We start from the raw sequence: 14,474 nt of genomic DNA on the forward strand, positions 1-14,474 counted from the left end.
GATTTTTGATAATTTATTACAACAGAAATAGAAAACCGATACAAAGAGTAAGTAAGATTGCATGGGAGAAAGGGGCTAATGAGGTTCTTGCAATCAGGGAACATGACATTTGTTGTGACAAGGTACCCTGCCAAGTGCTTTTCATGCTACAGAGGAAAGGTCCCTTTAGATAGTAAATGATTATTAGATGAACTATTAATAAAGATTATTAGTGACACAGACTAGAAAAGGTGCCTTAGAATCAGTTGATAAACAGCAGCAGCAAGAATGAAGTTATGTTATGAATTAATGAGATTGTACATCTTAACCTCTGGGAAACCAAGCGCTGGAATGCTGTATTTCTGTTCATGGCACCACTGTCCTGCCAATAACTCAAAACTTGCGATTTCCAAATGAGCCACCACCCTGCACTCAACCGGTTATCCTGTCACATGGCCTCCACCATGACGATTTTCTAGGATCTTTCTCCTCTTTGAGTCTCCTGTTGCCATTCCTCGGTGTGCCATTTTAACCCCAAACCATCATTTTTGTTCTTTTGCCAAATGAGTCACGAATTCCCTTTTCCCTCATAACTCCTTGTCCATGAAATTTCCGTGCTCTTTTCTTTCTCTGAACTCCTCAGCACTAATTGTTCTTCAAAACACTTAAACTTCCTGAGAGAATGTCCTTACTCATGCTTCCCTGCCTTCACTTACTCACTCCTTAGCTCACCACAGCTGACCTCATGGCTGCTGGCCGTTCTATTGAAACGGCTTTCCCTGAAGTCACAAGTGACCTTCTATTTACCAAATTTCAGGATCTATTTCCAGCTTCCCTCAGCTTGACCTCTCTGTGACATTGACATCATTGACGACTCTTCTTTCTGAAACTCTTTTCTCCCTTTGATTCTAAACGATACTATTTCCAGTTTCCCCTCTTACTGTTTTACTAATTACTTTGTCTCCTCTAATGAGGTTCCAGCCTCTAATGCTACTTCCTACAGTCCTAATCACAATTTTTCATTATACTATACATCTCTTACTTAGACACTGAATATAAATATAGCTTGGAAAGAACACTAGGACTTTTTAATCCTGATTGTTAGAATTCTGTCTTTCTAAATAGATTTTGAGATTCTGCTCTCTGCTCAGTAGTATCCTAAACATAGAACAGCATTCAAAAGTGACAAAGATACAGCTTCTACCTCTTGAAAGCTGACAAACAAGTTAGACAGATGCAACATAAATGTATGAAATTTTGGAGAAATTATCTAAGTCAGAATTATTTGCTGATTGACAATGGCCACTGAACAACACCCACTGAATGTAGTTATTAAGTAAATATCTCTTCTATGGATAAAGAGGACAAAGACTAAGCCACCAGACAAATAGACAAATAGCTTTGCTCTCTCTTTCCTTGAATTGAGGCACAAAGGGTAAATTATATGAAGAAAATGTCATTTTCTAAGTTGTACTCAACCTTGAGTACCACCTCCTTTTCAATTTTCACAGTTCCTCACTGCAGTAGAAATAACTTAAAGCTGTCTTTCTGGGTTTGTTAAAATACTTTAAAACATATCATCCCTATATTTATATAAAAAGAGAAATCCTGAGAAATTATAGCAAGGAAAATATCTCCCAGGTGAATTAGCCTGGAATCTTCAAGACTCCCAGTTTTTCTTATTGAAACATTCATTTATTCATTTGCAAGTGTAAATCAGCCACTTGCATTTTGAACCATTTCTTTCTCTGACAAAATAGCCTCAAGTACCTGACTAGATATAAATTTTTAAAAATTGGTATTTATGTAGACTTATGGGCTTCCATAGTGTTAAAGAACCCTCCTGCCAATGCAGAAGACCTTAGGAGAGGCAGATTCAATACCTGGAGGAGGGTATGGCAACCCACTCCAGTATTCTTGCCTGGAGAATACCTTGGACAGAGGAGTCTAGCAAGTTACAGTCCATTTGGCCACAAGCAGTCAGACATAGCTGAAGTGACTTAGCATGCATTTAGACTTATACTATACCATCTCTGATATACAGTCACTCCTGACAGAAAATACAAAGTAACAAAACATTTTGCATTCTGGCCTGAATAGAATCAGATTATTTCATGTATATCATGATGAAAATCTCCCTTTCTGGCCCACTAGGCTCCAATTTCAAACAGTCTGGAAAATATGGACTGTCATTCACTATCCCTGATTCTCCGTCAAGAAATTTAAAACCCATTTTTTAAAAATCATTCTACAAATAAGAAAGTTCTTGTTCTCATACAAAATAATAATCATTCTATTATGCAATTCTCCTTGGGCAGAAGGAAAGGAAGCAAATCTTCTACACATTGGTGCTCACCAAAATCCTTGTGTGAAAGTCATCAAAGCTGTGATAGACATAGGCTATCACCTAGGAACAGATATCATACCTGAAGCTTGTGCATTAGACTGAAAGAAATATTGTGGGCTACAAACACTTCAAAAATAGTTTGTCTAATATACTGAACCAGAAAAAAAAAAGTTTTCTCATGATATGTTTATTCTTATCCCTCATCAATCAATAATAGGAATGAAATAAACTTGGCACTGTTCAAATCTAGATTCTCTTCTGAAAATTCACTGCAGGTGAGAATCGACAGGTTCATTCAATTTGACCTTAACCACTTTTCTCTAGGCACAGAAACAAGACTGGTTATGAACTCCCAAAACATGGTCAAAATAAGGCTTTGGCATTTCAAACTTATATCAAAGGGAGTGCAGAAACATACACATACATAGGCATCTCTGACACAAAGGTGAGACCACAACTTAGTAAGAAAAGGATGAGTTTTTCAATAAGTTCTACTTGATTAATTAAATAACTATAAAGAAAGTGTTTTTACTCCTATTTCAATCTATTCACAAATATAAATTCCAAATGAATAATGATCTACACATGAGAGATAAAATAAAAAATGTTAGGAAAAAAACTTAAGGAAACATCTTTATGACCTTAGAGTAGACAGGACTTTTTTTTTTAAATAAACACAGAAAGCATTAAACATTAAAAAAAATTGATAAACTGACCAAATTAAAATTAAGAAGTACTATTTCTTTTTCAAAAGACATTACTGAGGGAGACATAGGCAGCTCACAGAGAGGAGGAAGGGGTTCCCAGCTGGCGCTAGTGGTTAAGAACCCACCTGCCAATGCAGGAGACATAAGAGAAGAGGGTTGGATCCTCCTTGCTTAGGAAGATCCCCTGGAGGAGGGCATGGCAGCCCACTGCAGTATTCTTCCCTGGAGAATCCCGTGGGCAGAGGAGCATGGTAGGCTATGATCCATAGGGTCGCAAACAGTTAGATACGACTGAAGCAACTTCACACACACATACACGCAGAGGGAGGAAGTTATTCACAATAAACATCAAATAAAAGACTCATATCTATAAATATAAAAACCCACAAATCATTAAGAAGACTGGCAACGTAAGAAAACATAGGAAAGACTTAAGTAGCTACATCAAAAAAGATGATTCCTAAATGGACAATAACAATTTAAAGGGTTTAACTTCATGGGTGTGATAGATCACAAAAATGGCTCACTTCTTCCATCCCTGTCTCCATGCCCTTTGCCATGTTACTTCATAGTACTGACTGACTGTGAATCTCAGCTAGCCTTGTGACTCACTTTGACCAACGGAATATTAGCAAATGTCAGGCAAACAAACGCCAGAAAAATAATTGCACAACTGGGCTTGTTTTCTTCTGCACCTGTTCCTCTTCCATGAGAATACTGGGGCTAGTCTACTGGAAACTGAGAGATACACAGAGATCAGTAAGATCAATCGCTCCAGCTGCAGCCAGTCAGTCAGCTGACGTCCCCAGACATGTGAACAATGCCAGCCAAGAACAGCAGAACTGCCAAACCAGCCCCTAGCCAACTCAGTTCTTGGGATCAGCACATGCCTATTGTGGAATGCACTGACATTTTGTGGTTACTTATTATGCAGCATTATTGAGGCAATAGATAACTGATACTATAAATCACGAGAAAGGTGCAAATATATAAAAACCCAACACAATATTACTACATACACACCAAAATTGCTAAAATGAAAAATAAGAAAAACCTAAAGGGTTAGCAAGCACTTAGAGCAATAAAAACTTTGACACATCCTTGGTGGAAATGTCAGATAATTCAGTCACTTTGGAAAGCTGTAACAACATTTACTACCATTGAACCTACACATACCTTTGATCCAACAATTCCACCCTAGGTATATAACAAACAGAAACAGGTACAGGTTTCCCCAGCCATATGAAAGTGGAGCGTTTCTCTGAAAACTTTCATAAACTGAGACGGCATAAAAAGAAGAAGCAATTACCTTAGGACACATCTTGCTAATGGATGCACAAAATAAGTCAAGATAAGGCACAGATGCTCCGAGACACAGTTTAAACTTGATGCTGAGATGTTAAGTGTATTTCCCAGGCAAAGGCTATTCTCAGAGTTCCGGGTATATGCTGCCTCAATAACATCTCTCCTCAAAAATAAATTAATAAATAACCAAATGCTATTTTCACTATTTCATTAAAGTATAGTTAATTTATGTGCATGCTAATTTACAATGTTGTCTGCCAGTACAGGAGATGTAAGAAACGCAGGTTCGATCCCTGGGTTGGGAAGATATGCTGGAGGAGGAAATAGCAACCCATTCCAGTATTCTTGCCTGGAGAGTTCCATGGACACAGGAGCAAGACAGGCTATGGTCCATAGCTTTGTAAAGAGTCGGACATGACTGAAGCCACTTAGCATGCACCAAACCATAAATGACTGAACAACTGAACAACAACAGCACACACACATTTATATATACTCTTTTTCAGATTCCTTTCCATTATAGGTTATTATGAGATGCTGAATACAGTTTTCACTTCTGGCCTATTTTTGTAAAAACAAAAATCTTTTAAGTTCTTTCAGTTAGCAAAAGCAGGTACTAAAGTAGATCTTTTGCAAAAGCAAAGTGATATAAAACAAACTTTAAAAAAGTGGAGGGTGTGTCTTCACCAAAAGCATATTCTGTTTTCACCAAAACATTTGTCCTAAAAGGTTTACAGTAGATCTGTTTGTAGTAGTTAAAAATGAGAAGCTACTCAAATGCCCATCCAATGTAGAATGAATAAGCAAGTTGTGGTATATTCACAATGAAGTACTATATAACAGTGAGACACCTACATTTGACCATGTGGATAAAATTCACAAACATAATGTTGAGCAAAAGAAGCCAGGCATAAAAGAGCACTTGGTGTGTGAACCCATGTATCTAGTAAACAAACACAGGTAAAAGTAATCAGTGCAATTTGAAGTCAGGAGAATGGTTATGTATGAGTGGGGGTATAAGCTATTGGTAGGGAAGTGGCAGGGGCATTCTGGGGTACTGGTAACATTCTACTGTTTTGCTACTGGTTATGTTTCTGTGTTCAGATTTTAAAAATTAGTTGAACTGTATACTCATGACAAATACACTTCTCTATATGCTACTGCTCTTCAATAAAAAGGTTTAAAAATTATCAACGTTTACACCAAAGTAGGGGAGTAAAAAATAGATATTAGATACAAATTATTCTACAGATTAATTAAATTTGACGGAAAAGCCAAGACGTCAGTGGCTTAACCACAATACAAGTTTATTTCTCCTTCACGTTAATGAAGTTCAGAAGAAGGTTGTCCAAAAGCAGCATGATTGGCTCCATCATCAGTACTTTCTCTGTTGCTTCACTATTCCTGGGCTCCATGATCCCAAATGGCTGCGCTGCAACTGGCAGGAAGAAGAAAGGGCTAAAGAAGAATCCATTCTCTCCTTTATGGAAACTTCCAGAAAGTTCACCTGACACTTTTGCTTACATCCCATTGACCAGAACTTAATTGCAAAGCCACCTCCATCCATCAGAGCCTTGGAAATGCAGTCTAGATTCCAGGTAATATCTGCCCCCACTGAAAATTAGATCTGTTCTTCAGAGAAAGAAGTATAAAATTAATATTGCAAGTTAAGCTTTGACATATCCCTCCACACAAATCCTTTCCTGACTATCTTTTTCTCTAGCCCAGATATTTTAGTTTTAATTAGTTTTCCTTCCTGAGCAGTAGTTGGCAGTTAGGGTAAAGAATCAATGAATAAATATTTTAGGCTTTGCTTACCTAATGGTTGAGTTGGAGCTATTCAGCTCTGCTATGGCAAAATGTAACAGAATGAACATGATTCTGTCCCAATAAAACTTTATTTCCAAACTCAAGCAATCAACTAGATTTATTCTGTGAACTGTGGCTTGCTGCTTTCTCTGGAAAGAAAAGCAGTTTGCTGCTTTTCTCTGCTTTTGAGGCTCCAGAAAACCAATTAAGCCCCATAAGGACAGAGGCGAAGTTTGACTTACTCTCCATTGTGTCTCCAGGCCCGGGCAGATAGTCACTAATCAAAATATATTGATTTAAAATGAGTGTCTACTAAAAAATATCTTCTTCAAGACATTGCATTGTTCATACTAAAGTTTATTGCAAGAAAGAAAAGGAGTTAAGTTGAATTTCAGCTAAAGAGCATACAAAAGTTCAAGGCAAATAGGGAACAAGAGAGGAAAGGAAATGTGTCTTTGGAAAGGAAATAAAGAATTATCCAAAAAGAATAATGTGTAAGCCTGATAGGGTCATGAGGACTTTATAACAGTAAACAAACAAGCAAATATATTCTCCTCCACTTTCCATGTTCTTTGGGTGTTTTTCACTCAGGGGGAATGAGATTGAAGGTCTAGGAAAAGTGTGGTTTCTCCCAGCTGGAGGATCCACATGTGCTATAGTCTGAAGAAGCATTATTTCTTCAAATGGAGTGATTCTTTTCTTTCAGGGTCAGCTCCCTTAGACCATTCATCCTTCCCTCTCTGAAAGGGATCCAGGGAAACTCTGTGTGCTACTTCTCTTGGCATCCCACAAATAGAACAGAGTAAGACATTAATGAAGAGGGAAAACAGTTTTCCATTTATTTTGCTTTCAGAAATATACTTGGAAAGCCCTGTGCCAGAGTTGTACTATATCAAAGAAACCATAATCCAAGAAACTAACCCTTTTTAAATGATAACCAACTGCATTTTGTATTTTTATAGAATTACTTTATTTCCGTAAAAAACAGAATTTCCATTTTTCCAATCAAGGAGCTGAGTTTCTAAAGCTTCCTGTGGTCTATTTACATTTCCTACAGTAACCTTCTTAAGCAACAGACCAAAGAAAATATGAAACATTTTTTATTTCATTTTCCCTTTTTAAAGGAGCCTCTATATTTTTCTAACCTCACTGAAGGTCTCAGAGACAACACCGATTTCAAAATATGAAATAAAAATGAATTAGTAGATGCCTCTTTAACACAAAAGTTATCATCAGATTTCAGATATACTGTCAACTCTTGCTATATTTTGTGCATTGGGTACTGGTGCTACTTTTCCATCTTTTTCTCTCAAGAGAAAATCAGAAAAGCAGGATAGTAAGATGAATCTAAGTTTCTATGAGATGAAGTAAAAGTCACTCAGTCGACTCTTTGTGATCCCATGGACTATAAGGTCAATGGAATTCTCCAGGCCAGAATATTGGATTAGGTAGCCATTATGCCCTTCTCCAGGGGATCCAACCCAGGATCCAACCCAGGTCTCCTACATTGCAGGTGGATTCTTTACCAGCTGAACCAAGAGGGAAGCCCAATAATATTGGAGTGGGTAGCCTATCCCTTCTCCAGTGACTCATCCCAATCCAAGAATTGAACCAGGGTCTCCAAGACTGGCAGATATTGTGAATGGGAAACTTATCACTAACTCTTCAAACAAGATGAAGAGGGTAGGAAATAAATGACTCAGGAGGTTGCAGGAAGCCCAATAATATTGGAGTGGGTAGCCTATGCCTTCTCCAGTGACTCATCCCAATCCAAGAATTGAACCAGAGTCTCTAAGACTGGCAGATACTGTGAATGGGAAACTTATCACTAACTCTTCAAACAAGATGAAGAGGGTATGAAATAAATAACTCAGGAGGTTGCATTTATTCATTTATTTAAACAATATTTATTGAGGACTTCTATTTGACCATCACTGTGTTAGGTGTTAGTAGAGTGGGAGAGAAAGGGTTGCTGCAGACCTATAATAGTTGTCCTCAAGGCTTTTGGGTACCGTAGAAGAAATTACTCTAATGATAAGAAACTTGGAACTTCATCAAACAAATTATTTTGAGAATGTTCTTGACTTTTCCACATCCTTTGGGGAGCAACAAAACAGGACCACTGTTTCAAATATGATGACTTAAAATAGTTCTGTGGGTGTCATTCAACCTAAAAGTTCTGCTGGATTTTTCCATCAGTTATTGTGTTGTCATCTGTTGCCTTATTAGTCTCAACATAAAAGAGTCTTTTTTAAATTAACTTTTTAAATAGAGAATAGTTGATTCACAATGTTGTGTTTATCTCTGCTGTACAGCAAAGTGACCTAGTTATACACAGATAACCATTCTTTTTTAATATTCTTATCCATTATGATTTAATCCAGGATACTGAATATGGTCCCCTGTGCAATATGGTAGGACCTTGCTGTTTATCTAAAAGAGTCCTTTTGAACTCATGCATGGAACTGACACTATTTGTGGAGAATACTTCTTTTCCACTCTGCAGAAAACCTCAACCAATTGGTGTAGCAAATGTAGACTTTCTTGGCTTCGTGTCCCATGCCTACCCAGGCCAGGTGGAATTATTTACTTGGATGGTAAATGTGGACAGAAAAGGTAAGCAGAGCTCTTCCCTCTTCCATTTTCTGGAATGAAAGCTACCTGCAGGATTCTTGGCTGATAAGAATGCCTAAGTTTGGAATTCCATACTAGGAAACTCACTTTTCTAGTTGAAGTGACAGAATTATACCTGAGCTTTTTAAACTCCTAAAAGGTGATGCTGTTACAGTGTTGCACTCAATATGTCAGCAAATTTGGAAAACTCATCAGTGGCCACAGGACTGGAAAAGGTCAGTTTTCATTCCAAACCCAAAGAAGGGCAGTGCCAAAGAATGTACAAACTACCTTACAATTGCACTCATTCACATGCTAGTTAAGTTATTCTCAAAATCCTTCAAGCTAGGCTTCAGTAGCACATGAACCAAGAACTTCCAGATGTACAAGCTGGTTTAGCAAATACAGTGAAACCAGAGATCAAACTGCCAACATTCGCTGGATCATGGAGAAAGCAAGGGAATTTCAGAAAAAAAAAAAAAAAAAGATGTCTACTTCTGCCTGATTTCCTACACTAAAACCTTTCACTATGTGGATCACAACAAACTGTGGAAAATTCTTAAAGAGATAGGAGTACCAGACCACCTTACCTGTCTCCTGAGAAACCTGTATGCAGGCAAAGAAACAACAATTAGACCTGGAGATGAAACAAATGACTGATCCAAATTTGAAAAAGGAGTACAACAAGCCTGTATATTGTCACCCTGCTTATTTAAATTCTATGCAGAGTACATCATGAGAAATACCAGGCTGCATGAGTTACAAGCTGGATCAAGATTGCCAAGAGAAATATCAACAACCTCAGATATGCTTCTTCATTCTCTGCTGTAATGGCAGAAAAGTGAAGAGGAACTAACAACTCTTGATGAGGGTGAGGGAGGAGAGTGAAAAAGTTGGTTTAAAACTCAACATAAAAAAAGTAAGATCGTGTCATCTCATTCCATCACTTCATGGTAAATAGATGGGGGAAAAGTGGAAAAAATGACATCTTTCTTTTCTTGGGCTTCAAAGTCACTGTGGACTATGACTGTGGCCATGAAATTAAAAGATGCTTGCTCCTTGGAAAGAAAACTATGGCAAACCTAGACAGCATATTCAAAGCAGAGACATCACTTTACCAACCAAGATCCACATAGTCAAACTATGGTTTTTTTCCAGTCATGTATGGATGTGAGAGCTTGACCATAAAAAAGGCTAAGAGCCAAAGAACTGTGGTAGTGGAGAATACTTTTGAGAGTTCCTTGGACTGCAAGATCAAACTATTCAATCCTAAAGGCGATCAACCCTGAATATTCATTTGAAGGGCAGATGTTGAAGCTGAAGCTGAAATACTTTGGCCACCTGATGCAAAGAGCTGACTCATTGGAAAAGACCCTGATTCTGGGAAAGGTTGAAGGCAAAAGAAGAAGAAGGTGGCAGAGATGAAATGGTTCGATAGCATCACTGACTCAATGGACATGAGTTTGAGCAAACTCTGGGAGATAGTCAAGGACAGGAAAGTGTGGCATGCTGTAGTCGACAGGGTTGCAAAGAGTCAGACACTACTTAGTGACTGAACAACAACAAGCCACTGTCTCCAATAAGCTTTACATAGTATAAAAGTAAAATGTTGGTCTCCACATGGCAACCTCCTTGGTTTATTTATCTCAGTTGGTTCAGAACACTGATAGTCTAAAAAGGGTGTTATTACTGGTCTCTTCCATCATGCCCCCAAATCTGGTGCAATGAATGATGAATTTTGAGAAAAAGAAGGCAGAAAATGAAATTTTCAGGTAAAACAGATCAAAATTAAAAGCAATTACAGCAGTGAAGCTTTTATTCTTAGACTTTAGTGATAGGCATATACATCTTTGACCTTGATTGCTTTATTTAGTTCTTTAGAAATTTCACTTCAGAATAGCTTCAATGTTCCAGTTGTCCAAGTATTAGTACAGGGATTGGAAAATTATGATCCACAGGAAAAATATAGCCTGCCTCTTGATTTTGTAAATTAAAACCAAGAATTTTCATTGGAATACAGCTAAGTCTATTTATTTTTAAATTTATTTATTAATTTTAATTGGAGGCTAATTATTTTGCAGTATTGTGGTGATTTTTGCCATACATCCGCATGAATCAGCCATGGGTATACATGTGTCCCCCACCCTGAACCCCGCTCCCCACCTCCCTCTCCATCCCATCCCTCAGGGTCATCCAAGTGCACCATCCCTGAGCGCCATGTCTCATGCATCAAACCTGGACTGGCGATCTGTTTCATATATACGTTTCAATGCTATTCTCTCAAATTATCCCACTGCCATCTTATCCCACAGAGTCCAAAAGTCTGTTCTTTGCATCTGTATCTCTTTTTCTGTCTCTCATACAGGGTCATTGTTGCCATCTTTTAAATTTCATATATATATATGTTAATATATGGCATTGGTATTTTTCTTTCTAACTTACTTCACTCTGTATAATAGGCTCCAGTTTCATCCACCTCATTAGAACTGATTCAAATGCATCCTTTTTAATAGCTGAGTAATACTCCATTGTGCATATGTACCACAGCTTTCTTATCCATTCATCTGCCGATGGACATCTACGTTGCTTCCATGTCCTAGCTACTCTAAACAGTGCTACAATGAACACTGGGGGTACACATGTCTCTTTCAATTCTGGTTTCCTTGGTGTTTATGCACAGTAGTGGGATTGCTGGGTCATATAGCAGATCTATTTCCAGATTTCCAGAAATCTCCACACTGTTCTCCATAGTGGCTGTGCTAGTTTGCATTCGCACCAACAGTGTAAGAGGGTTCCCTTTTCTCCACACTCTCTCCAGCATTTAATATTTGTAGACTTTTTGATAGCAGCCATTCTGACTAGTGTGAGATGGACACCTCTTGGTGGTTTTGATTCACATTTCTCTGATAATGAGTGATGTTGAGCATCTTTTCATGTGTTTATTAGCCATCTGTATGTCTTCTTTGGAGAAATGTCTGTTTAGTTCTTTGGCCCATTTTTTGATTGGGTCGTTTATTTTTCTGGAATTGAGCTGCATGAGCTGCTTGTATATTTTTGAGATTAATTCTTTGTCAGTTGCTTTGTTTGCTATTATTTTCTCCCATTCTGCTGCTGCTGCTAAGTTGCTTCAGTCGTGTCCGACTCTGCGACCCCATAGACAGCAGCCCACCAGGCTCCCCCATCCCCGGGATTCTCCAGGCAAGAACACTGGAGTGGGTTGCCATTTCCTTCTCCAATGCATGAAAGTGAAAAGTGAAAGTGAAGTCGCTCAGTCGTGTCTGACTCGTAGCGACCCCATGGACTGCAGCCTACCAGGTTCCTCTGTCCATGGGATTTTCTAGGCAAGAGTACTGGAGTGGTTTGCCATTGCCTCCTCCATCGCCCATTCTAAAGGCTGTCTTTTCACCTTCCTTATAGTTTCCTTCATTATGCAAAAGCATTTAAGTTTAATTAGGTCCCATTTGTTTATTTTTGCTTTTGTTTCGACTTCTCTGGGAGGTGGGTCATAGAGGATCCTGCTGTGATTATGTCAGAGAGTGCTTTGCCTATGTTCTCCAGGCAAGAATACTGGAGTAGGTTGCCATTTCCTTCTCCAGGAATCTTCCCAACCCAGGAATTGAACCCTGTTCTCCTGCATTGCAGGCAGATTCTTTACTGACTGAGCTACAAGGGAAGCCCCTTAGTCAATGCTAACTACAGGGTTTTAATCTGTTGCACCTGTCACTTCCAGAGCGGTTCCCTCTTCTTTGTTTATTTTGGCTTCCTCTGTTTGCAAGTCTCTTCAGTGTCTAATTTCCGCCCTGACACAAGGGGGCCCAGGTGGTCACTTATTTAAGCTCATTTTTTCAGTTGTGCTGTGGGGAGGGAGGAACACTGCAAACGAATATCACTGGCATGTGTGGGGAGTGCTTGCAATGTATGGACCACACTGGGTTTGCCCCAGCTCATGGCGGCATGTGCTTTCCCGGTCTACACTGCTCAGGCCCCAGTTGCTCTGCAGGGGAACTGTCCAAATTGGGCCCTGCATTTTGTACACTTCCCAGGTCTAACCTGCTCAGGTTCAGGTTCTCAGGTACTCCACAAAGGCACAGACTCAGTTGGGTGTGCGTTTTGTGCCCTTCCCAGGTGAGCAGTTCAGGTGACCAGGTGCTTAGAGAGTGCACAGTCCCAGGTGGACTGTGCTTCTTAATCACCCCCCTGGTCCCAGCCGCTTGGTTTCCCGGGTGCACTACGAGAGCACCGACCTAGGTGTGCTGTGTGTCTCCTCTGGGGAGCTGATCTCTGGCTGTGACTCTCCTGGCAGATGTCAACCATACAGGATCCCAGGAAGATGTGGTTAGCAACTGGGAGCCTGCACACAGTTTAGTGGAGGATGCCTTCTCTGGGGCCAAGATTGCCCTTTGTCTTACAACTCTGGCTGTCGCCCGCCTGCCTCTCTGCCTCCAGTGGGGGAATGGGCCAGTCCACAGCTGGCTAGCTCCCCTTTGGTATTCTCTCAGTCCTTTGTACTGTGAGCAGGCCAGGTTGCACCTTAGGTTAGAGCTTTTCACAGGAAAATTCTCTCTATCTCTCTTTTGTTTTCTCTCTCTCTCTCTGGCTATCCCACGGTTTTGGTTGCTATCTCACGTTAGCTCCCTTAGATTGTTCTCAGGGCGTTCAGGCCTGGACCTTACCCTAAGCATTCAACCCATGCCTCCCTGTCCAGCCCCCACTTGCTGGTGGCTGATGCAAGCCTCTGGGCTACTTCTCTGCTGGCAGTTGAGGTTAGGCGCATATTCTGTGGGTATTTTTTATTTTTTTCCTCATGGTTATGTTGCCCGCTGAGATTCCAAAACTCCCCACAGACCCGCCAGTGAGAGAGTTTCCTGGTGTTTGGAAACTTCTCCTCCTTCATGACTCCCTCGGCAGGACAGGTCTCCATCCCTGACTCTTTTGTCTCTCTTTTCATCTTTTATATTTCATCCTACCTCCTTTCAAAGAGAATGGGCTTCCTTTCTGGGTGTCTGGTGTCCTCTACCAGTGTTCAGAAGTTGTTTTGTGGAAGTTGCTCAGCATTCAAATGATCTTTTGATGAATTTGTGGGGGAGAAAGTGGTCTTACCGTCCTATTCCTCAGGCATCTTAGGACTGCTCCCAGCTAAGTCTATTTATTTACATACAGTCTGTCTCTTTTCATACGATAACAGAAATGTTGAGAGGTTGCAATAGAAATCATACGGCCCATTGTTGTTGTTCAGTCACCCAGTCGTGTCTGGGCTCTTTGTGACTCCACGGACTGCAGCACACCAGGTTTCCCTATCCTTCACTATCTTCCAGAGTCTGCTCAAACTCATGTCCATTCAGTCAGTGATGCTATCCAACCGTCTCATACTTTATTGTCCCCTTCTCTTCCTGCCTTCAATTTTTCCCAGCATCAGGATCTTTTTCAATGAGTTGGCTGTTCATATCAGGTGGCCAAAATATTGCAGCTTCAGCTTCAGCATCAGTCCTTCCAGTGAATGTTCAGGGTTGATCTCCCTTAAGATTGACTAGTTTAACCTCCTTGCTCTCCAAAGGTGATTCAGGAGTCTTCTCCATCACCAAATTTGAAGGTATCAATTCTTTGGTGTTCTGCCTTCTTTATGGTCCAGCTCTCACAACCATATGTGATCAGTGGGAAGACCATAGCCTTGACTATATGGACCTTTGTTGGCAGAGTAATGGCTCTGTTTTTCA

The sequence above is a fragment of the Capra hircus genome, chromosome 5, assembly GCF_001704415.2.
Source record: "Capra hircus breed San Clemente chromosome 5, ASM170441v1, whole genome shotgun sequence".
NCBI lineage: Eukaryota > Metazoa > Chordata > Mammalia > Artiodactyla > Bovidae > Capra > Capra hircus.